Source organism: Papaver somniferum, chromosome 9 (genome assembly GCF_003573695.1).
Source record: "Papaver somniferum cultivar HN1 chromosome 9, ASM357369v1, whole genome shotgun sequence".
In the NCBI taxonomy this organism is placed as follows: domain Eukaryota; kingdom Viridiplantae; phylum Streptophyta; class Magnoliopsida; order Ranunculales; family Papaveraceae; genus Papaver; species Papaver somniferum.
The window spans coordinates 152,114,265-152,136,799 of record NC_039366.1 but is presented as its reverse complement, the minus strand read 5'-3'; the positions used below and the strand labels follow the sequence as shown (position 1 = coordinate 152,136,799).

The 22,535-nt window shown below is 41.2% G+C and overlaps 2 non-coding genes and 1 pseudogene across 2 annotated transcripts; all 3 read right to left on the bottom strand.

Annotated features, from left to right (window-relative positions):
- Positions 1 to 4,415: 4,415 nt before the first annotated feature.
- LOC113308963 lies at positions 4,416 to 4,960 on the bottom strand (annotated as a pseudogene).
- A 4,027-nt stretch (positions 4,961 to 8,987) lies between these two features.
- Positions 8,988 to 9,071, bottom strand: TRNAY-GUA. Its single transcript has one exon. It is a non-coding gene; the product is annotated as a tRNA-Tyr (tRNA).
- A 12,406-nt stretch (positions 9,072 to 21,477) lies between these two features.
- Positions 21,478 to 21,551, bottom strand: TRNAF-GAA. Its single transcript has one exon. It is a non-coding gene; the product is annotated as a tRNA-Phe (tRNA).
- Between the last annotated feature and the right edge of the window lie 984 nt (positions 21,552 to 22,535).

Sequence of the window (22,535 nt, the reverse complement as noted above, 5' to 3'; positions counted from 1 at the left end):
GAAAAGTAGAGAACTTCTCTATTTATAGGCTTCAATTTGCTTGCAATCCTCTTAGGAATAGACTCCCTTTCCCATAGCAATTCAATTTCCAAGTCTTTGCCTTTCTCAAATCTTCCATCTTTTCTTCCAAATCCAAGCCCAATCTTTCAATCCCATGAGTCTAGATGACTCTAGAGAATTCTTCACAAGTATCTGCACTTTTTTTTCGCCTGAAAAAGTTCTCGGGATCACCGAAATCGTGCTGCCAGTGTCTGGAATCTTCTTCTATGATAACAAAATATTTCGTCGTAGCGCCGTTAAGGTTTACAGTCAATCTAATAGTCTTCGTTAGTCAATGGTCAATGAGGAGGAGAGTCAGCTGGTCTTATTCAGGTCTAAGTCGTCTGAGTAGGTCTTAGTCACTGAGCTGGATCGGGTCGACTCACCTGAATGGTAAACTGGCCGAGTTTCGGCTGTTTTTCTGGTGTTTCCAGGCCAAATTCAGACCTTTCTTTTCTTCACCTGTTAAGAACCTATCACATACATCTAACATTCACAGTTTAATTCTTTTCTTCTGCAGCAACTCATTCATCACCAGCTTTTATCTTCATCCAGCTCAGTTCTGCACCACAGAACCCATTCTCTGATCAATAGAAGCAACAACAGCTTACTAAACCCCATTTCTGATGCTCAAAATCTTATCATCTTTGATTCTCCTCTCTGTGTTTGAATCCTTGTTCTTCCCTATCATCAATCTACAATTTCAGCCACCAACAAACCCTTAATTCGTGACCAACCCATTATTCTCTTCAATTGACAGAACCCAATTCATCACCATCATCCAGCAAACCCTAATTACTCTTTGATTCGAACCCAATCTCCATATGATGTTCATGGAAGCAACTACCCCATTTTTTATTCATCATTTTTTCTCTCAACTCTGTCTGGTCTTGAATTCGTCTCTCAATCTGGGACCAACAGTAGCGGCTGCTGCTCTAACTTTTTTTCTTTTTTGGGTCCAAGAGCATATCTCAATGGTATCCCATAAACTCCAGTAAGGAGGAAGTCAGGGGTTCAATCCCCGCCGCCATTAAGGTTTGTAGTAGATTAGTTGTATAGTGGGTTGAGCGGCGTTGGGTCTAGCAGTGTGACCAGTCCAACTGGCTGGGTTCGGGTAGGGGCCTGGGTCCGGCTTTCGCGTATCAAAAAAAATCTCAGATGCAAATAATGATTAAGAGAATAAATGAATGAGAGACATAAACTCTCGCTTTTAGGGTTGGGTTGGCTTTGGGTGCTAACAACGCACCTATCTTCTGGATAAGGGCTACCCATCTGGTTGTTCCTTAACCTTTGATAACTGTCTTTTAATACTTCTCCACAATAGAGTTTCCCCTTAACCTTGGGTCGACTTCATATATCAATCGCCTGTTAAATGACCTTTTTGCACTTCCAACTCAAATTGAGCAACTTCTTCTTTTTCTCCGTATGACTCCAGAGTACCTAATACTCAAAAACACGCGTAAAATACATAATTTAAAAGAAAAATAGCAAAGAAAGCATAACCAATAGATATTAAATCAAGGTGTATTTTACACCTATCATACCCCCATTTTTCCTTTGTATAAATACCCCTAAAAGTTATATTTTAAACGGATAATGAAAATGAACTAGTATTTTTTTGAATAATGAAACTGAACTGGTACATTTTAGATATGCCAAAAACTAGACCCTGAAAACTTAAAATATACCAGTTAGGAGTATCGGTGAAGCATTTCGCCTCGACTTCTGCCTCACCAAAAAGGATTTTATGAAATTGCACTTAAAAGATGTACTTTTATGGTTCTCACATGTGTGCAGGTAGGAATTAAGAGAGAATTCCTGCAACACTTTGAATGGTGGGAAAGACAACTTCCGAAATATTTAAAAAACCCACATCTTTAAACATTTTGAAAAACATTTTTCTGACGATCTCTAAGAAAGGAAATCAACCACTATTATCGAGGATGAGATTACTTACTCACCTTCACATCTGATTGCAATGATGATAACACCACTCTCACAGCATCCAATAGAAACGTCTTCCGCTCCTCGTCTTCATCTTCTTGGTCTTCGGCTTCGGCTTCAACTATTGATGATAAACTCTTGAATTTCGTAGATCCTTGATAATTTGTAACCTTTTTCCTTAAAATCCTTGTCGCTTGAAACTTCCTTATAGATTTTCCTTCCCCACGGCTTATTAAAAAATAAAAACAATGATAATTATATATATATATATATATATTTTAAAGACAAGAGAAATAATACAAAACAAAGTGAAATAAAACAAACCATGGTCGTGGGAAAAGTACTTTACCGCTTGATTCTTCACAACTTGTATCGTTTCGAAATCATAAACTTCAATAATTCTCACCTTTTGCTTTTCTTTGCTCTTGAAAATAAGTCTTCAACATGTATATATAATTCTGCTCAGTGTATGTTTCTTTACTTGAATATGAAATCTTGCTCTTTTCTTGTTCTGTTGCTTGTAAACCTTGAACGTCATCAACTTTCCTTGTAGATTTTGATGTCTCTCCCAATGTAGTTAATATCGGATACCGGTTTGTCTCGGCCGAGGACCGGTACACTGGTACAACATTGTATCAGAGAGATTTCGGTTTCAAATATCGGTGCAATACCGGTTCTCAATTTTATGCCTGATAATACATATATCCCAATTTTATATGTCTAATAATATTTGCCCGATTTAAAGCTTTAAAAAAATGAAGTTAGAGGAGGATACAAGATCCAAAACCTTGTAACTATCATCCACGCGAAATTCAAAAAGGAAAAAAAGACTTCCTATTATATTCCTTCTCACAAAACTCCTCATATTTGCTGCATCTCTTCTCCCTAGTTCTCTTTCTCTCCATCAGAAAAAAGTTACGGAAGAAAGATCTCTTTCTCATGCTCCACCAAACTAATCCCACTGTCTACCATCACCCATAACTAGCCAGATCGTGACTCTGGAGTCCTCACAAAGATTCATATTTCAATTCAACGGAACTTTTGATCATTTCAATTTTCACCGTCAACCTATTAAGCACCTCCCGAATGAAGTTTTGTGCTAGTTTGTGGAAAAATAATAAGATAGGTTTGTGTAGAATCATTGAATGGTGATCTTTTTATCTCATCAGAGATTACTATGATGATATTTATTCTTCTGTGCGTTTGATTTGCTATCTCACCAAAACGGAATTTCGGACGATTTTTCCGGTTTTGACCGAGACAACCGATATTTTTGGGCAGAATCTCGTCTTGGTGATATGTAGATCTCGTCTCACTCCACTAGCGGTACCCGAATAATCGGTGATATCTCGGCCGAGATGGCGGAGATTAACTACACTGGTCGCTCCTTGTTGATGATGATGGTGTTTCTATGGACCCGTTGTTGTCGAGAGAATGGTGCTAACTTCAAATCGAACTACAAGTAGGAGGCTTGACAAAATTAGCACTCAAGAGATCAAAAATAGTGCTGAAAATTGGTGTGAAGTTGGGTAGCTCACCAGTCTACCCGGAATTAACGTACGGTGACACACACTCAAAACAAAGCTTTTTAGTCAGCTACAAAAAATTTATGGTCGGTGCCTCACATGATATAAATAGGATAGTCTCCACTAATGATTGATCAGCAACTCTAATAATGTATTTCCCTCTGCACCTCATTTTCCACCGTCATGATTAAATCCATTATTTAACACTCTAACAAGTAAGAAATCCGAACGTAGTTCCCTAACACTTCCAAGTTCAGTTATGTCGGTCAGAATTCTCTATGTAAACATACCTACAAGTATGCTAGTGGATCTAAAATCTCTACAAGTTGGAGGTTTTATGCAAATTTTTTTAAAATATGCTTAACCACTCCCACACTTAAACCTTACATTGTCCTCAATGTAACTGAATCGTCCTAGTAAAGTCAAGGTGGCAAATCCTAACATGATATGGAACAAGAAAAAATAAATAAACAAAACAAAAATAAATAAAAGATAAATAAAAAGCAAAAGGATAAGAAATACAAAACCTATGGGTTGCCTCCCATTTAGCGCTTGGTTTAACATCGACGGACCGACTTTCTTCTTAATGTTAGTGCTCTTGAAAAGTCACGGGCAAAAAACGTCTGGTGGGCTCTGATTCCCATGCAAGACGCTCTCGCTAGTCCCATGTCCTTTTTTGCGGGACCCACCCCTTACCGCAAGCCTCGCCCTCTTTCCAGCGAGTCCACTCCCCCCTCACATGTACGACATATGAGCCCCCCAAGGGTCCCTCATATAGACATATGAGTTTTTTCATCCCTTCTCTGTCCTTTTCTTTTATGTCGAGTACTTTAAGTACCTGTCCTCTTCCGTACAGTTAAACCCTACCTCTAACTTTTTTCTTTCCATCTGATCCTTCTCTTTCGCTTCTCCTAATCTTCCTGAGCCCCATCTTGTTGAAATAAGCCGCTCCATGATGATAAAGTCTCATCTTGTGTGTTGGACGAAGTGACAATAGTCACATTGAACCCTCGAATATGTTCGAAGATCTCGAAATGATCCTCCAGTTCCGGGGAGAATTCGTAAAACTCCGTTTCCATGGAGAATTGAATGGAGTTCTCTTCTATTTTGACCGGGGAATATAAGAGAGACATGACCGTCGAGATTCGGACCGAAAAATGAGACATTCCTTGCCCTTGTAGAGGTATGTGCCGTGATAGGTCACTAACAGATCCTCCACCTTTCTCGAACGGATTGGACTTAGAGACTTGATGTTGAGGTTCCCTTTGTATGAATCTTTGACCACGCGGAATCTCCATAGCCAGTTTTCCATTTTGTATTCTGAAATCAGAGGGTATTGGTATGACTTTGATTTCACACGATCCAGGAACTTCCATAACGTTGGCATGATCCAGTTTGAGCAACAAATCCTAGCGTGATACATCTTCGTAATGAAAAGAGAGTGGAAACATGAGAAAATGAGTACCATTGGTGTTGAAGGTGCTTAAGATAGGTTTTGAAATAGTCTGACTCTATGGACTTACAATTCAATAAACTTTAGCTTCTTCAACCAATTTAATAATTCATTAATAGCAATCGAATGGCCTTTAACTGTGGGGGCGCTTATTTCACTTCACACGAGTTTAAGAGAGGAAGTCTTCCTAGTTGTTTATTTCGCAAGGCGGGTAATGGCACAAGATCCTAAGTAAGTTAAGGATTAGCTACTGCAGGTGGCTCCTGAGTCCTTCATAAAAGTAGCACATAGCTAAGGGTAAAGTTTGTAGTTTTATCAGTAGCTAATCTTTGGGTTGAGGGACGTTGTATCGCTTTTTTTTATTGTATATGATATTAGTTATACATAGAGGGTCTTGAGTGATTGAATCCGTTGGCCATAGCTAACATCAGTCATTGCCCGGGCTATCCTCAAGCTAGAAATATTTATCGCGACCAAGAAGGCCCGACCGGAGCTCAACAAGATGGTCGAGTTAGAGAGGCGGTGCACTTGATGCAGGTGCTAGAGACAGAGCAGGTGGAAAATTAAATAGCTGAGATGAAAGTGCAGTATTCTCAAGTTTGAGCTTCCAAAAAAGAGAACATATAAGGGTGCAAAAGAACCCACTTGAATGATTCCACGTGAAGCATATTCTTAAAATCTTTCTATTACGCTTACAGATATTCGTGACTTCCAACTCTTATTACGCCGTCAATCAACACCGGACTCTTTAGCATTAAATACGCTTAGTAATATTAACAACCTTTGAGGGAAGAATCAATAACGACATTCATACCTCAAAGGATAATGACTACTCTACAAATCCAGCAGATGCCACTGCTAGTTAGTTATTTGTGTTTCTAAGCGGAAGTTGGAGTGCATGTCAATCCCAATTGCTACCGAAAGGCATAGGGTGTTAGTTAATGTTACTCGTGTAAGTTCTTGTTCCTAGATTGATTCCTTTAACATTCTATTGGATTTGATAATAGAGAAAGTGGAGATTCAGCTGATGGGTTTGGAGATCCTGAAATAAGAGGTGGTGATATTATGGGAGATGGTTCCATGAGTAGAAGCGGAGAAAGTGGCTCAAGGGATGAAGTTCTTGGTAAGATTAGGCTTCCTACGCCAGAAACTACTGTAAATATTGGTGATCTTGAATCTGCTGGTGGGGAATGTGAAGTTCCTAGTGATGGTGGGGCAAAGTAAATCAGATAGGAAAAGTTAGATTCGATCAGTGACAAGCCTCATGCTTTGAATGCTATGTGTTACTTCTGTTGGACCAGTTACTGCGTCTAAAACTCTACGACTTGGGTTAGTTGCTGATAGAGAGAAGTGTGTAGAAGCAGTTCCTTCAGATGAATCTAGTCGGTTAGATGGGCCCGTAGATTTGGGATTCGTTAGCATAAATGGTCTTGGTTTAAAGCGAGAGGGACCTGGGTTTGCGGATTGAGCAGAAGCTGTTGGGCTTGACATAACGGAGTTAGTTAGGAATACTAGGTCAAAAAGGGATCCTATTAACGTTCATGGGTTAACTAGTTCCTCGACATCCGGTGGTTAAACTGGGTTAAAGTGGGATCATATGGGGTAGTGGTTAAACTCTGTTAGTGAGGAATCAGATCGATCAGGTCCTTTAGTTGGGAAAGGTGGAGAAAGTAGGGTTATGTCGACTGGGTTAGTTAAGTCTGGATCTTCAAGTGGAGAAAGAGGTTCATTTTTTATTATTCCGCGATATGTTGGACCTTATTTGAATGTGGAAACTCTTGCTTTTGCTAACTTAGTGAGTGACCTTGTTTATGCAACATTTCATGGTGGAATTCTGTTTCTTAGGTCAGATGGATCGGTTGATGCAGAATTTGCTGATAGCATTATCGGAAGTGCAAGTGGAAATAGTCCTGGTCCAAGGGAAAAATGTCCTAGGCCTGGTTTGCTTGGCGGAGAAGGTCGTGGTCCTTAAAGGGAAGAATGGGCAGGTCCTCGTGGAAAAGTTGCTTTACTGTGTACTATTCCTGGGAATGCTAGACCTTATTAGTATGTTGAAACTCTTGGTTTTGCTAAATTAGTTAGTGATCTTGGATCAGGTGCATTCGGTCTGTCTGGCCCATCAGTTCCGCCAGATCGGTTTATTGTATAGGCTTATAGTTTAATTGGTTGAAACGTACCGCTCATAACGGTAATATTGTAGGTTCAAGCCCTACTAAGCCTATACCGATCTTTTACCGTGTGTATAGCTCATTTGGTTGAGCATTGGCCTTTTAACCTAATGGTCGCATGTTCAAATTCCGAGCTGAATCATTTTTTGTCCCTTTCGTCCAGTGGTTAGGACATCGTCTTTTCATGTTGAAGACATGGGTTAAATTCCCGTAAGGGATAGGTACTCATCCCCGGCCGGCGGTTTCATTGCTGAGTGATCGCTCGCTATCTCGAGTAATTTCATAGATATATACTCATTAGCTTTCGGAGATCCAGATGGGAACTCAATGCCACGAGCAGAGAGAATAACGACTCTGAAAGAGAGACAGACATACCGGATGAAGATTCCGCCGCTGCCACCGTCGAAACCAATGAAGCAAATTATTGACCCATCATATCATCTGAAGAAACGGAGAATACCAAAAAGTTCACATTCACTGCTAGTAACATTGATTCGATTGGCATTGACATTATAGGAATATTTCGTCTACTAAGGAGGATGCCCCGGATACCTGAAATAGAGATGATCATGGAAAAGCAAAATATCTGATCGGATCAATTTCGGGTACGTGGAGTCTAAGAGAAATTCAAAGGAATCATATGGAGTCAACAAGCAACGGCTCCTACCTATAAAGCTGTTGCGCGTTAGAGCGCACATTCGTTTTCTTGGACCCTTGTAGAACAAGAAAGAAAGTGGGTAAATAACATTACTCTAGCAAGTCAGTCAGTGTAGAACACTACCTTAATTGCCTTAGGATTCGAACATGTAGCCTTCAGGTCATGAGCCTGATGAGTTGGCCAATTCCTCTACCCCGCTAAAGCACCAGATGGAGAGGGATTTGAACCCCCGGTCTTACTGTGAAAGACTTCGGTTTTCAATACCGACTCTTTCAACCGCTCAGACATCCATCCAAGGAATTGACTCTTGCAGATAAATCTTTATAGTTGGGATCTTCCTGTCCCTTTTCTTGATGGGCGAATGACGGGGATTGAACTCGCGGATCATGGATTCACAATACACTTCCTTGAACCACTTGGCAACATCCCCCCCGTAACTCCTAAGCTTTATCGTGTCAGTGGAGGAGGAGAAATTCATTGATAGATTAAATTGGATCTTAGGTCGGTACTGACGGGGTTCGAACCCACAACTTCCGCCTTGACAGGGAGGTGCTCTGACCAATTAAACTACAATTTTTCTCTCTTTCAGAGTCGTTAGTCTCTCTGCTCGTGGCGTTGAGTTCCCATCTCGATCTCCGAAAGATAATGAGTACATATCTATGAAATTACTCCAGATAGTGAGCGATCACTCAGCAATGAAACCGCCGGCCGGGGATGAGTACCTATCCTTTACGGGAATCGAACCCGTGTCTTCGACATGAAAAGACGATGTCCTAACCACTGGAAGAAAGAGAGAAAAAATGCTTCAGCTCGCGTCTAAGTTTGGGTATACCGGGACTTGAACCTGCGACCATTAGGTTAAAAGCCCAATGCTCTACCAGTTGAGTTATACACCCGGTAAAGGATCGTTATAAGCTTAGTAGGGATTGAACCTACAATATTACCGTTATGAGCGGTACGTTTCAACCAATTAAACTATAAGCCTCTACAATAAACAAATTGCTCGAGAGGAATGAAAACTCTCAATCACTGTCCTTTGATGCCGAAAGTTCTCATAGCAAGGGATCTATGAACTGGGGGAGAGGCCAAGGACGAGCTCGAACCGTCATTCCAGGATTTGCAGTCCAATATATTTCCATTATGTTACCTAGCCAACTCATTGCGTCTCATAAAATCTTTTTCTATTATATTAAGTTAACTGAGAGTGGTAGGATTCGAACCTACGTAGGAAAAACTCCAACAGATTTACAATCTGTCGCTTTTGACCACTCGGCCACTCTCCCTAAATTGAACTCTCTTCAAGTATGAATTGAACCCACGACCAATCATTTAACAGCTGACCGCTCTACCACTGAGCTACTGAGGAACAACGGACGACTTTTATGATTATCTTTCTTTAAGTCATTCTTTTCAACACGCTCTGTATGATTTGAACCCACGACATCGGGTTTTGGAGACCCACGTTCTACCGAACTGAACTAATATCGTTTTCTTAGAGAAGAAATCTGACCTCTTGCAATCCAGGGTTCTGTACCAGCATTCCGATGTCTTTCTCGTATTCATTAGACATGTCCAATACTCAAGTCCCTATCTCTGATCTTGTTCCTATTTATGAATCCACCAATTGAATGAACCTAAGTACTAAAGAGTTTAAAGAAGAAGTGAATTGCACGAGCTAAGAAATAAACTTATATTAAAATGAAAGAACTTTTAATTCTTATACTAAAAGAAAACAACTGTATTTGTTCGAACGAACTCAATCCAACTAACGAAAGAAATAACTCCACTAATTAGACTTAGTAATGAAAATCTGTCCTAAAAAGACTTATAGTCATTACGAAGCGCTCTATCTGACAACCTGATTCTGCTCACTTATTATACGAAATTTATGGTCAATCCGGTCTTGAACTACGAAAAACCTTATCTGCAAAGTCTGGATATCCTCGTTTTGTAAGAGAAAGCATGCTCTATAAATAAATTTGGCATGACATCTGCTTCCATTAGATTATTTTGTGATAAAGATAGAACATATGAGTCGGTAAACTCCCTAAGAAAGACGATTTGAACATACTATATCCCTTTTTGAGACCCACTTTCATCACATTGGAGATGAACCTGGCAATGGATGGATGCAACAAAGGAAACCTGGGAGAAGAAGGCAATAACCAAAGAAAGCTGCTTTTGCTCCATGACTCACCTCATATTAACATAGTAGAGATCAGACCCATATAGAGACTTCATAAGAGACCATTTCAGCTGCATGAAACGATTCGTTCTTCTCATATGATGAAACTTGATTCAAAGCTAAAATCCTCAGAAAACTAGGCACTTTAGAGATCCAGTTGAGACAATATTTTCAGACATGATGCAAATATCAGACTCTTAGACTGGTGCTCAAACCTTTGCTAGAGATCCAATTTCTCCAGTCGATTCATTGCAACGAATTTTCTCACGAAAACGGGTCATTCCTCAGTTTGAGAATCCTGTTGATCCCTAGAAAACCAGATCCATCATTACATAAGTCAATATAGACGGGACATTTTCGGATCCAATGTGCGATCTATCTCTTCAAATCGCAACTTAGAACATTCATCAGTCGAGAAAGTGGAACTAAAGAGCGACGAAGACCTCAACGAAGGGAATTTCTCAACTCATTAGTGAAACTGCAAAAGAAGAACTTCTATCATCGATCAATTAACGAACTCGGAACTAAGGTACTGACTTTCTAACCTAGTGAACCGAGCGTACAAAAGAAGACTTTTTCTCTTAATATAAAAGTTGGATTATCAGTCAAGCTTGAAGCCTCAAAAAACTAGGCACTTTAGATATGAGTTGAACAAGTCATTTCTCAATATCCGAACTAAGGTGAGATGCCCAAGTCCAATATGTTGGTCAATCTTTGTCAGGTAGGAGGAAGAACATCTACAGACGAAATCAATACAAGGATAGCTCATCAGCTACTTGTTTTTGCCACCCTATGAAGTAAATTTTCAATGTTAGAACTTATTTTCGTTGACTAGACCCTGTCTTGAATTTAGTTAAAAAGACTGAAGTGTTTCATACTGAATTGACACAAAAACTACGGAAGAAGCCAGAAAAGAAGCTGATGGAACAGATGGATCCTACCGATTATTGAGATTTCTAGGCTCTAGCGTGTAATTATAAAACCACTTTCAGTCCCTAAATGGGATAGGACCTCTTCGAGCGGTTTTATAAGTCAGCCAGTAAAGACCCAGTGAATGCTTGCAAAAGGTTCCAAAAAAAGGAGATCTTGTAACTTACAGACTTTAATGCGCTACACAAAATTGAGTAAAGCGAAGCTTTCGAAGTGGACCCTACAAATATTACATTGATTAGTTGGGCCAGCCTAATAGTAGAGAGGCTTTCCGGAACTTGCTTTGTCAATTTAATCTTTCAGAGAAGGCTTTGTATGCCCCTGATCGTCAGGATCTCCGAATTCCCTCTCTCATTCTACGCCAAACGCTACACGGTGATCCGAACAGTTGCGGTTCCCCTCCCTTCTTTCGCTGGCTAACCTGAATAAATCGCTATGGAAGGGAAAACATATTGAGAAGGGCTTCGATTGAGGATATGCTCCTGCTGACCTTTATTTTCTATAATATCCTCTTCTTCGAACTTACGCAAATCTTCCTATAGTATTCACTTCGATTTGATTCCCCTGAAGGCATGAGTAAAGGCAAGGAATGAGTAAGGCTAGAATCGCAAGTAAACTCATATATCGAAGAAGTCTGTTTTTAAAAGTCTAAGAAAGAGTGGCAAATGGCAAATAGTATGCCCCTCAACCCTTAGTGAGTCTCATTTGTTAAGACGTGAGTCAAAGGCACCGGATGATCCATCTCAAAATGTGGATAGCATGGTAAACAAGAACTCTATAAGTCTCCTTAAGTAACCCTCCAGCTCAAGTATTGGTGTTTTTCATTAGTTCGTTCGTTTGTAAGAAATACTAGATTCCACTACATGTAACGTAACCCCTCTAGGTTGGAGTTAGGGGACCCATTCCCAATAGCTTTGCTTTAGTAATCGAGTAATGCCATATAATAAGGTAACTTGTTTTGTCAGAATAGGTTATAATGATTGGGCCTCCTAAACCCGTTAGTTGTAGAAGCAAGTGAACCTCCTCTGGAAGTAGGTCTATTAGAAAGGATGTTAAACCCTTTGACTCAAGTTGAGATAAAGAATACAATTCGCAAAAGCATGAGTTCGACAAACGAGTCCCTTTGGAAGAATAGATTTCAAGACATGTGAACCCTCTTTCGTAGTGTGAGGAGTCGTATTTGTGGAGTTATGATCCCGACTGAGTGGACCTTTATAGAGGAAGAACGGCGTTTCACGGCTAACACTTCTTCCCTCGCCCTGCTTGTATGGATTTCTTTGATTACTGTATTTTTTTATCGGGCAGAGATTTCTCCATCCAATATTGCAGTTGAAGAGGATTATTCTTTTGGGTTTTATAGATCCAATTGCACTTTGAATAAAAAAAACTCAATCGTACGTGAGTGGACACGGCTTTCATCTTTAGATCTGAATCTGAGGGATAGGCCGGGGAAGAAGAGCCAACCCCAAGGTGATCAACAGTAGCTCAGCTCCTAACCGAGTTTCCTTCCGCTGTTGAGCTAACGTTGTTTTTATTTCGTCTGTAGCTCTCGTTCCTAAGCGAAGATTGATTGAAGAAGATGGATATTCGTTATTGGGGATTGGAGTTACCTTGCTTGACACTAAGTACATTATCTGACATGCCCAGCATTGCGGTCATTCTTCTTAAATTGGTGTCCAATCCTAGCTTTGGTACGGGTCCCGTGTTCCCATTAGAAAGAACCTTCTTTTATAAATGAGTTGTTTAGGGGCTTATTAATAATAGGGCATGTGAATGCCCTTTAAACCGGGCTGAGATGTGAGATTTCCCTTAAATCTACCAAGTCCTGCGATAGAGAAAAGAATGAAAGAACACTCACTTTTCTCGTAAGAGAAGTCAAACTTAAATAAACTACCAAATTCGTCTCTCTCCAATATGAGGGTTCTATACTATCCATGGCAGGTCAATGGAATTCGTCAGAAAAAGCAGAGGCCAGTAAGTAGATAGTGTTAGTGAGACATGGAATGATATGTCGTGAGTGTTACCGAGAAATATCATAAGAAAGAAGAAAGCCAGTTTTCCCCTTCATGGGTATCCGAGTCTCTAGAACCAAAACTCAAATCTTGAAATGACATAGATAGACACTTTCTCGAATTGACATAGAAAATTCCTGTTCGGTCGAGTCACTAGTCAGTTCCTCTCCTTTCAGTCGAGTCTCTAAAGAGCCTCTCGCATACGCTCGAGTCCCTCACTCTAAGCAAGTGAGTCACTTTATCCCTCACATGTAGGACATATGAGTTATTTCAGACCTCCGGGCCTCCTGCTGGATGATTAATAAAGCAGAAGGAAATAAGCACGCGATGTCAATAAATGAATTCTCTCATTATTCGTTATTCGCGGGGTCTTTTCATTGCATTCACTTACAACAAGAAACAAACACCAGCGTTTGGAGCATCACCTGCATTTTTGTGTATTCTTCTTCCTTTCCTTGGTCTATCGTTCTGTCATAATCCTAATAACCTATCCAATTACAACGTATTAACCACTAATGCACCTTTCACTTATCAAATCTCAGGTACATGGTCTAATCATGAAGGTAGTATTTTATCATGGTGTTGGATCTCAAGTTTGTATGGATTCCTTCTTTATTACCGGGGTCGCCCCAAGAGCCATAATGTCTCAAAGCGAGGAGGCCCTGGGGAAACTATTTTCTTTTCCTTTGTCTCGAACTTCGTGAGGAACTCACAACTGGCCAAGGATAAAAGGATGAGTTCTTTCTTGCATCTGGCACGAGATGACAAAGAGAGAGTTTCGTCTATCGATGAACAACGGAATGACGTAGCTGTTGTTAGCATTGCTTTGTTTTTATCTCATTTCCTATTAGCGAGTTCCGATCCTTTTGTTCTCAATTTCTTCGTTCTTACTGAACCGCTTGCAGAATCAAACCATGTATTACAAGATCATATATTAGCTATACATCCTCCTTGCATATATGTCGAAGATATCGCCAGTGATATGGGCTTTGGACTATGTAGATCCAAAATGTTGAATGGGATTGTGGCACGTCACTCGCCGCCAATGCGGAATGATGCCGCCGAAAAGAATGGAACCTTGCTTCACTCTGCTGGATGCGTCGGATCCCGACTCCTGAAATTCAAAGATGTAGGCACCACTATTTCGTCTCTTTGTTGGACCGCCGGCGCGATCACAATGGTTTCTGACCAGGAACATGAACCTATTCGAATATGGATCCTGACATGTCGGTGCTTTTTAACCGTAGGCATCTTTCTAGGAAGTTGGTGGTCTCATCATGAATTAGGTTGGGGTGGCTGGTGGTTTCGGGATCCCATAGAAAATGCTTCTTTTATGCCTCGGGTATTAGCCACAGCTTGTATTCAATCTGTCATTCTACTACTTCTGAATTCTTGGACCTTGCTTCTGAATATTGTCACTCTTCTATCCTGTGTCTTAGGAACCTCTTCAATACGGTCCGGGTTGCTAGCTTCCGTTCATAGTTTTACGACAGATGATACACGAGGACTCTTTCTCTGGTGCTTCTTCCTTCTAATTACCGGCATATCTATTATTCTTTTCTCCCATATGAAGCAGCAAGCATCGTTCCATAGAACCTATAAAAAATACATGGTTATGGCGTGAGCACGAGGCGGTAGATAATCATCCTGAGATCTTCAGGTCTAGTGGCATCAATATGTTATCCTTCGCTTTCTTGATCCCTTTTCAGTTATTTGGCTCGAGACTACATGCATTCCCTATCACTGCAAGATGGGTAAAAAAGTTCAGTGAACTATTCGCGTTTACTTTGAGCGTATTCTCTAGAGAAGCTTTGTTCTCAGATAGAGCAGATGGTCCAACTGCAGAACCTTTTTTTTCATTACTTCCATGGTCGTCCTTTGTGACACGGCAGCACCCGTCTTATTGAAATGGTTTGTCAATAGAGATGTTTCCACAGGTGCCCCTTCTTTTAATGGTACTATAATTCCTATTTCTACCTCTGTATTCCCTCTTTTGGTTTATCTACATTCCAAAAAATTCATATGCTCCATCGACAGAGCCAAAATTGGAGTCTTGGTCAGAGCAAGCCATCTTATTCTATTACCATACATAATTAGGAGAAGCTCATCTAAAAATAGAGCTAGAAGCGCTTTATTTCCTTTCGTTCCTCTTCTTCATTTCCTTCTTCTCGAATCCAAGGGTGACTTCTCATATTTAGAATCTTCCTGCGGTGTGTTCTGTTTACTATTCTTTTGTATTTTCTTCTCTTTACCACGCGATAGGTCAGCGAAGCGTGAGCGGGCGCGGAGAATGAAGATTCATCTCTCACATGGAGGAGTGCGCATCTTTATGTTGGGTGTTCTTCTGTCTAGCACAAAGAAGATACAGTTCACTCAACGATTGCCTTTAGGTTCCGAACTCAATATGGGCAAGGAGCGTTGTTCTTTGCGAGGTCTCGACCATTTACATGGACCCACTTTTCGTGGAATTTGTGGGTATTTGATGATCTATAAACCGTCCCTAACGAAGGATCGGCTCATCTTTGAGCATGATTCATCACTTCATGCCGCCATGAGAATCTTGCCAATATCCTCATATGAGAATGGAAAACTGGAGCAATTTCTGCATCGGTGGATGAAAAATAGTGAACAGAAAAATTTCTGGTTGACCATGTTTCCAGAAAAAAAATACTTCTTTTTTATTCGAGAAATGACGATCACGACTGAAGTGGTTATACATACAAATCTATTTACGGATCTATATGCTTCGATTGGAATAGGAAGTTCCAGAACAGGCGGCTGGTATACGACCCTAATGAAACTGCCTTTTATCTTTTGTATTCGGATAGGATTTCTATTGGATTCGTCGGGAGGCTCGTGTAGTTTGAGAATTCTCCTCATAAAGGAGAAGTTGCATTGGAATCGAGAAAGTTTAGTTCATAATTGCGTAAAAGGAGTCGATGTTACGCGTCATTCGGGCGAGAAGTGAATGATTTAGAAGGAATAAGTAAGAAATTGAGACGACTCTTTCTTGAACTATTCCATAAACAGATCTTCCCCTCTACGACAATCACGATTTTTATCTATTCCTCTCGCATATCGTCATCACGCCCTTATGATAGATTTTGAAAAAATACTTTTCATGTCATTCCCATTTAGGTTCGATTCGGATCCCTCTGTTGTTTCCTTCTCCTACCGAACCTTTTCCTCGAAATGAGAAAGAGGATGGTACACTGGAATTGTATTACTTAAGTGCTTATTGTTTGCCAAAAATCCTACTTCTACAATTGGTAGGTCGCCGGGTTATTCAAATAAGTCGTGTTTTCTGTGGTTTTCCTATGTTGCAACTTTTGTACCAATTCGATCGATCCGGAATGGATCGGCTAAACATTCTATTTGGGAGACCGATCTTGACTCTTCTGTGTGGTACTCATTCTCGTTTGGCTCTTGGAATTACATCTAGCAGTGGTTGGAACAACTCGCAAAATTCAACGACTTCACCTACTTCATTACCCCTAACCATTTCCCGTACCTCTATTGAAACAGAATGGTTTCATGTTCCTTCATCGATTGGTTATTCCTTTCTATTCGTCTCTCTTTTTCCCATTTTGGTCTCGATTTTTTTAAAAGATTAAAGAGCCTTTATTGATATCGGCCACGGACCAACAACTGTAATCTATTCCTCCTCTATCATGTGTATGGAGCAATTTACTTAAGAAACCTAGTAATCTTCACTAGTCACTTATTGCTTATTGACCTTCCCTAAAATCCCTGTCAGGCTGAGCACCCTCGCCCGCTTCAGTCATTAATATCTTCACAGGTAGGTCACATGATCCCAGGTTTCATAAAGGGGCAGTAGGATTTCACAGATGGTTTCCCATTTCAATCAAGAACGTCCTGGTTTCTGACGAGAAAAATACTAATCAATCAGTCACATTCAGCTAATAAAGGGGTCAAGGTACTTTCCAGACTCTAAAATAGGTTCCCACAATTCATGCACCAGTCAAACAAACTAGCCTAGCTGAGTCCTCCAGTAAGTCTCGAACCTAATTCACCGGAATAAAGTCGGCAGATGACTCTTAAGCATCAAGATTTTCTATACGCTTCTGAAGACGGAAACCCAAGTTTATTACCCTTTGGGAGTGATTCCCTATTAGTGTCTATTTTATGTGTAGAGAGAGGGGATGAGTATAGAGTTTCTTAATAATGTTAGGTCTAGAGGTCAGATGAAGAGTAATCTTTGGATTCTTTGGTCTTCTGATTATGCTAGACCTGCGGTGATAAGTAAAAGTAAGCAAGAAATTTCTGTGGTCCAAGAAAACGGATGTGCGTGTTAACGCGCAACGACTTTATAGGTAGGGGTCGTTGCTTATTGGGCTTGACGTCTTCTCCAGTATTGTATGCAATGAATGAATTAAAAAAGGGGTCAGGCATGCTGCTTCTGCAGCAGCTGCGGACGACAAAGCAAATACCACTGCTCTTGGCCCTAGCTCTTGAAAGACAACATATCCAAGATTTGATTCATGCCAAATGACATCCTTTAGAACTCTCCTTTTTGTGCAATTGAATGTGTCTCAGATCTCGCCTTGAAGGAGAATTTCGTTCTATCTTGTTCCAAATAGCCTTTCTGTAGATGACCGACACTTTGAAATCATATGTTTCCATCTTGATATCGAACCGCGCCTTATATGAGCATCTTTTCATCATTAAAATTGGGCTTATTTAAATGGTTAACCGGAGTTACTACAAGAGCGAGACTTTAGTTTCTATTCCACTTCGATAGCAGATCACTTGAGACTTATAGCCGAGCTAAGGTCCACCGTAAGGAGTGGCTCCCTTTAGTATAGAGGATACTTGCTTTCCTAGGGCGTACATTGGTTGATATATTATCCCATTCTTTTGTTATACTCCACTTTTCACGAACGAATCATTTGAGCCAACTCTACGCAGGCTAAATTACTATTGCTTTGTCTTTAGTTATGATCAGATGCGAGTTCCCGGGAGGTCCTATTCCACTAGTTAATATATAGAGCAGTGAAACTTACGGATAGTTGCTCGGTATTTCCAAATCGTAGGACACCATATGAATTCTGTTTGTTCCACATAAGGCATCTCGGCCATGAGCAGCTAGTTAGGCTCATGAGGCTGATGCCCCGATCTATATAAACAGAAGAAGGGTTTACGGAAAAAGCAACTAGCCGGTTACGAAGGAACTCCCGGTTACTTCTTCGTTTCAACTAGTCAGCTTCAGCCAAAAATACTACTAGGAGGATTTCGAAATAGGACAGTCTCTGGTGGGTTACCCAGTTCCCAGGGTTAAGGTATTCCCTATTATGAGCCTACTTAGATCAGAACTAGTTGATTATCTTTCTCCGTCCAACCTTCGCCTGCTGAGATCCCAAGTCTCTAAATGGGCCCTCTCGGCCACCCATGACCTTGGATTTTTAGAGAGTCCCGGTCCTCTATCGTAGGACTTCTAGCTCGCTAGTCCAACGGGTGGGTTTCGTTCCAGTTTCGAGTGTCTTCTTGGATAGTTATAGCGGTCCATAGGCGCGAGATGTACCTTATGGGGGGCGATGGTCACCTGGACATAGTCCTTTCAGGCAGTGGTCGTTCAGTCCATGGTCCATTGAATGGTCGGTGCAAGGGCGTAAATTGGAACACATTGATTCCCCTCGTTCCCGTCCTCCGCTTCAGGTCCTGTCCCTTAGTGTGGTTAGTACCTAAGACTGTCGGGCAGCGAAGCTTATACTTGTTCACTTAACGGTTCACCGGGGCCTCTTTCCTCCTCCCTTTTCTGCCCACTCGTACCCCATAGGGAGGAACTGACTTTCTTTTTTGTCCCACAAGGAAGGTCTGAAAGTACTCATATATCCTACATGTGAGGGAATCGACTGAACATCTCATCCATTGGCGGGAATTTCATCCGCATCCGATCCCCAATTCTTGTTCACCGTGAATGATCTGGGTGAATTGTGACCCCGTACGATCGTGTCGGGTGAGCAAGAGCCGCTTCGTCACAGTACTGACTTATGGGCTTACGGGTCACACTTTGGCCAAGTATCCTACAAAGAGACTCCCGAAAGCCAGAAGTATTAAAGCAATAGCCATAGGAATGGGCGCATCATGACATCTATTGATGTCTCGCCCGAATGAATTAGTAGGTACTAGAAATGTTAGAAAAATTGAATGAAAGGAGTAATAAGAATTGAAAAGGACAGAGACACTTCCCAACCAGAAAGCAAAGTTCCCACTGATGGTATACTTAGTGTAAGCGAGCTCTAAGATCACATCTTTGGAATAAAATCCAGTTATAAAAGGAAATCCAATGAGAGATAAGCTTCCCATGGGCATCATGGCATAGTTCAAAGGAAAGGAGGAGGCAATCCCTCCCATCTTCCGCATATCTTTCTCATCCGACATGTCATGACTGACCGAACCTCCACTCGGGAAGAGTAATGCTTTGAAAAAGGTGTGATTCATTAAGTGAAAGACGCTAACTGAATAGTTAGAGATGCCACAAGCAAAGATCATATAGCCTAATTTACTGCAAGTTGAATAAGCTATGACCCTCTTTGAATCGTTCTGTAATATTCCAGTAGTTGCTGCAAGGAATGACGTCGTAGCTCCTGCAGAAGTAATCACAATCAAAGTTGTATGTGGATATTCAAATAAAGGGGAGCACCTTGCTATCATGAAAACGCCAACAGTGACCGTAGTAGTTGCATGAATCAAAGCGGATACTAGAGTGGGACCCCCCATAGCATCGGGTGACCAAGTATGCAATCCTATCTATGCAGATTTCCCAGCAGCACCAATAAGAAGTAAAATACAAATTAGAGTGATGGCATTAAATCTCATATTGCAAAAAATCCAAGAGTTTCTAGGGGCACTAGCACGAGCAAAAATGGTTGAAAAGTCTATTGTTTGAAAGAGAGTAAAACGACCCGAAATCCCAGGAGCTAATCCAAAATCACCTACTCGATTGACATGCATAGCTTTTGTAGATGCTTTACCTGCCTGAAGTCGTGTAAACCAGAAATGAATTAACAAATATGAAGCAAGACCTACTCCCTCCCATCCCAGGAATAATTGAAGAAAGTTATCTCCAATCACCAACATTGGCATAAAAAAGTAGGAGTGGATAAATAACACATAAATCGAGGGCTATGCGGATCCTCGGACATATATGAAATGAAATAAAGATGGATCAAGCTACTTATGAATGTACCACAATTAACATTACGGCGGTCAGGCTATCGAACACAGAGTCAGAAGTGAATTACGAGTCAGACCAATCTGCGAATCGAGCGAGTTTCGTGGCTCTCATTCTAATTCAGTGCTCTCCGAACCGTGCGGGAAGGTTAACCTTCACACGGCTCACCAACTTTATCTTTCTGCTGTCTGAACGGAAAAAGAGGTCTCGCTCTTTCCTTTGTCACTCAAGTGTACGGCATATGCCGTTCTTAGGCCCTTTCTTCCCTGAAAAAGTCCACTGCCTGCCGTCAGGACTGTCCCTTGAGTAGGTGATTTCGAGGATGGATCAAAGGGGGTACTACGAGCCCTCTTCCCCACGCATCTAACCAGCTCACGTGGTTCACCGGTTCCACCGACTAGAACATATTCTCAGTCGATACAGAGGTGCGCTTGAAAGTGGGGGGTGTGCTGTCCTTATTGGGCCCTTCCCCATAAGGCCCCATCGTCGGGGCATAAGCGCCCTCTTTCTACCCATATGCGATGCGCTGTCTTAGCCTTCCCTGACCAGGATCGCTCCCACACCTATAACATTCGTGATCGGCCTCCTCAATTGTGTATCGATCGAAAGGCAGGGCGGTACATCCCCCAAAGGAGTGGTTACGCTAAGTATGTCGCCCCCCTTATTCCCAACATGCTATGATCCCCTGGGGTGGGTAGGAGCAGGTCGAGTCCGTATTTCCGCGGAGCAAGAGCAGCGTCCGGATCTGACCTATATACTCAGCAATTCATCCGGTGACTTCACGGTCGCCAAAGAATCCCCAAGAAGCATCAAACATTTCCGATAAGATCCATGGAATAATTCTTAAGCAAGCATTAGCTCCCAGTGCGACTTCATAAAAGGCTATCATAGAGAGGATCGAAGAGAATGAAACGCACGTGGTGGTCGTTATAGCGGTTCCTTCTGATCCTAGAAAACGCCCGAAAAAACCTGCTACGGAACTACCGAGCAGAGGCAAGAATACGATAAGTAGATACATCAGATAGAGTATAGTATATGACCAAAAGCAGACAGAGAGTTAATATTGAGAGAGTTCCTACAATTCCCAAGAACTTGACTATAGTATGGATTATCCGATACCTCCAATCTGCTCGTTTAACAGGCTCAGTACGCAATCATAGATTTTCTTGACCAAAGGATTCACTGGAAATCCTTATTCTACGACATTACAAGACAATTTAGTGACTCGACTGAAAGGAGAGGATCTACAGTTAAGGTGATAGGATTCGAACCTATGGCCATATGTACCCAAAACAGATGCACTGACCAGACTGCGCTACACCTCGTCTCTCACCCTGCAGGAACTTTTGGAAATCCGTCTCGCATGCTGCTTAGAAGTGGATTTGAACCACTGACACAAGGATTTTCATTCCTTTGCTCTAACCATCTGAGCTACCCAAGCCACTTTCTTTCCTAAAGTTTTCTTCGAGCGCTTTATAAGGAGTAGCTTGCTCTTTTTCCGTTCAACCGGAGGAAATGGGATTTGAACCCATGATACAATAATCTTGTATGTTGGTTTATCAAACCAATGCCTTAAGACACTCATCCATCCCTCCAAGTTTTGTAGATCGGAATTGGATTGCCAGTTTGGCTGCCCTCTCAGTTCAAGTTCAGTACTCTTAAGATAAAACGACCCACTATAGGGAATTCTACCTGCTCTCTCAGTTCAAGACTTCAAGTGCTCTTAAGATAAAGCATTTCTTTCTATACGAGTTTATTCCCGCTACGAACTAGATACAAAACAGATGCGATCCAGTAAAGAAAGCTTGTCACAGGAAAAAAACGTCATATACTAACAATCGGAAAACTTGGGGATCCACCTATAGTACCTGTTTTGCAAACAATAGCTTCATACAAATGTTAGCACAAGAAAACAATAATGATATTACCGCTCGAAAGAAGTTTCCCCCACACCTATTCTTGTCCACACTCGGAAGTGTATAGAGAACATAGAATTTGGGAATTTCTATGGGTTCCTCTTGGAAAACCTGCATGGTGTTAGCATCAAGTGTTTCCAATGGCGGATATCGAGAAAAAAATCATTCAAAAATACTTTCGAAGCACATACATTCAAACCAATAAGAGGTAAAGAAGAAGAATCAATATGCAAAGGGTTAGACAAACCTTGCACAATCTCTTGTTTTGCGGAATCCTCTTCATCCTTAGAGAATTCATGTGAATTACTTACCTCTTGTATATCGTGGACCTCTATTAAATCTCGCAACCATTCTTCGTTATTTTCTACGTTAACTAAAGTCATGGCATCATTAAAATCATTGGCAAGTTCAATTGGGTCTTCCACAATATCATTCACTTCGGTTTCATTCTGAATCACCATATCTTCAACATTTTCATCATCAAAATCGGGCCATTCCTCTCTCATAAA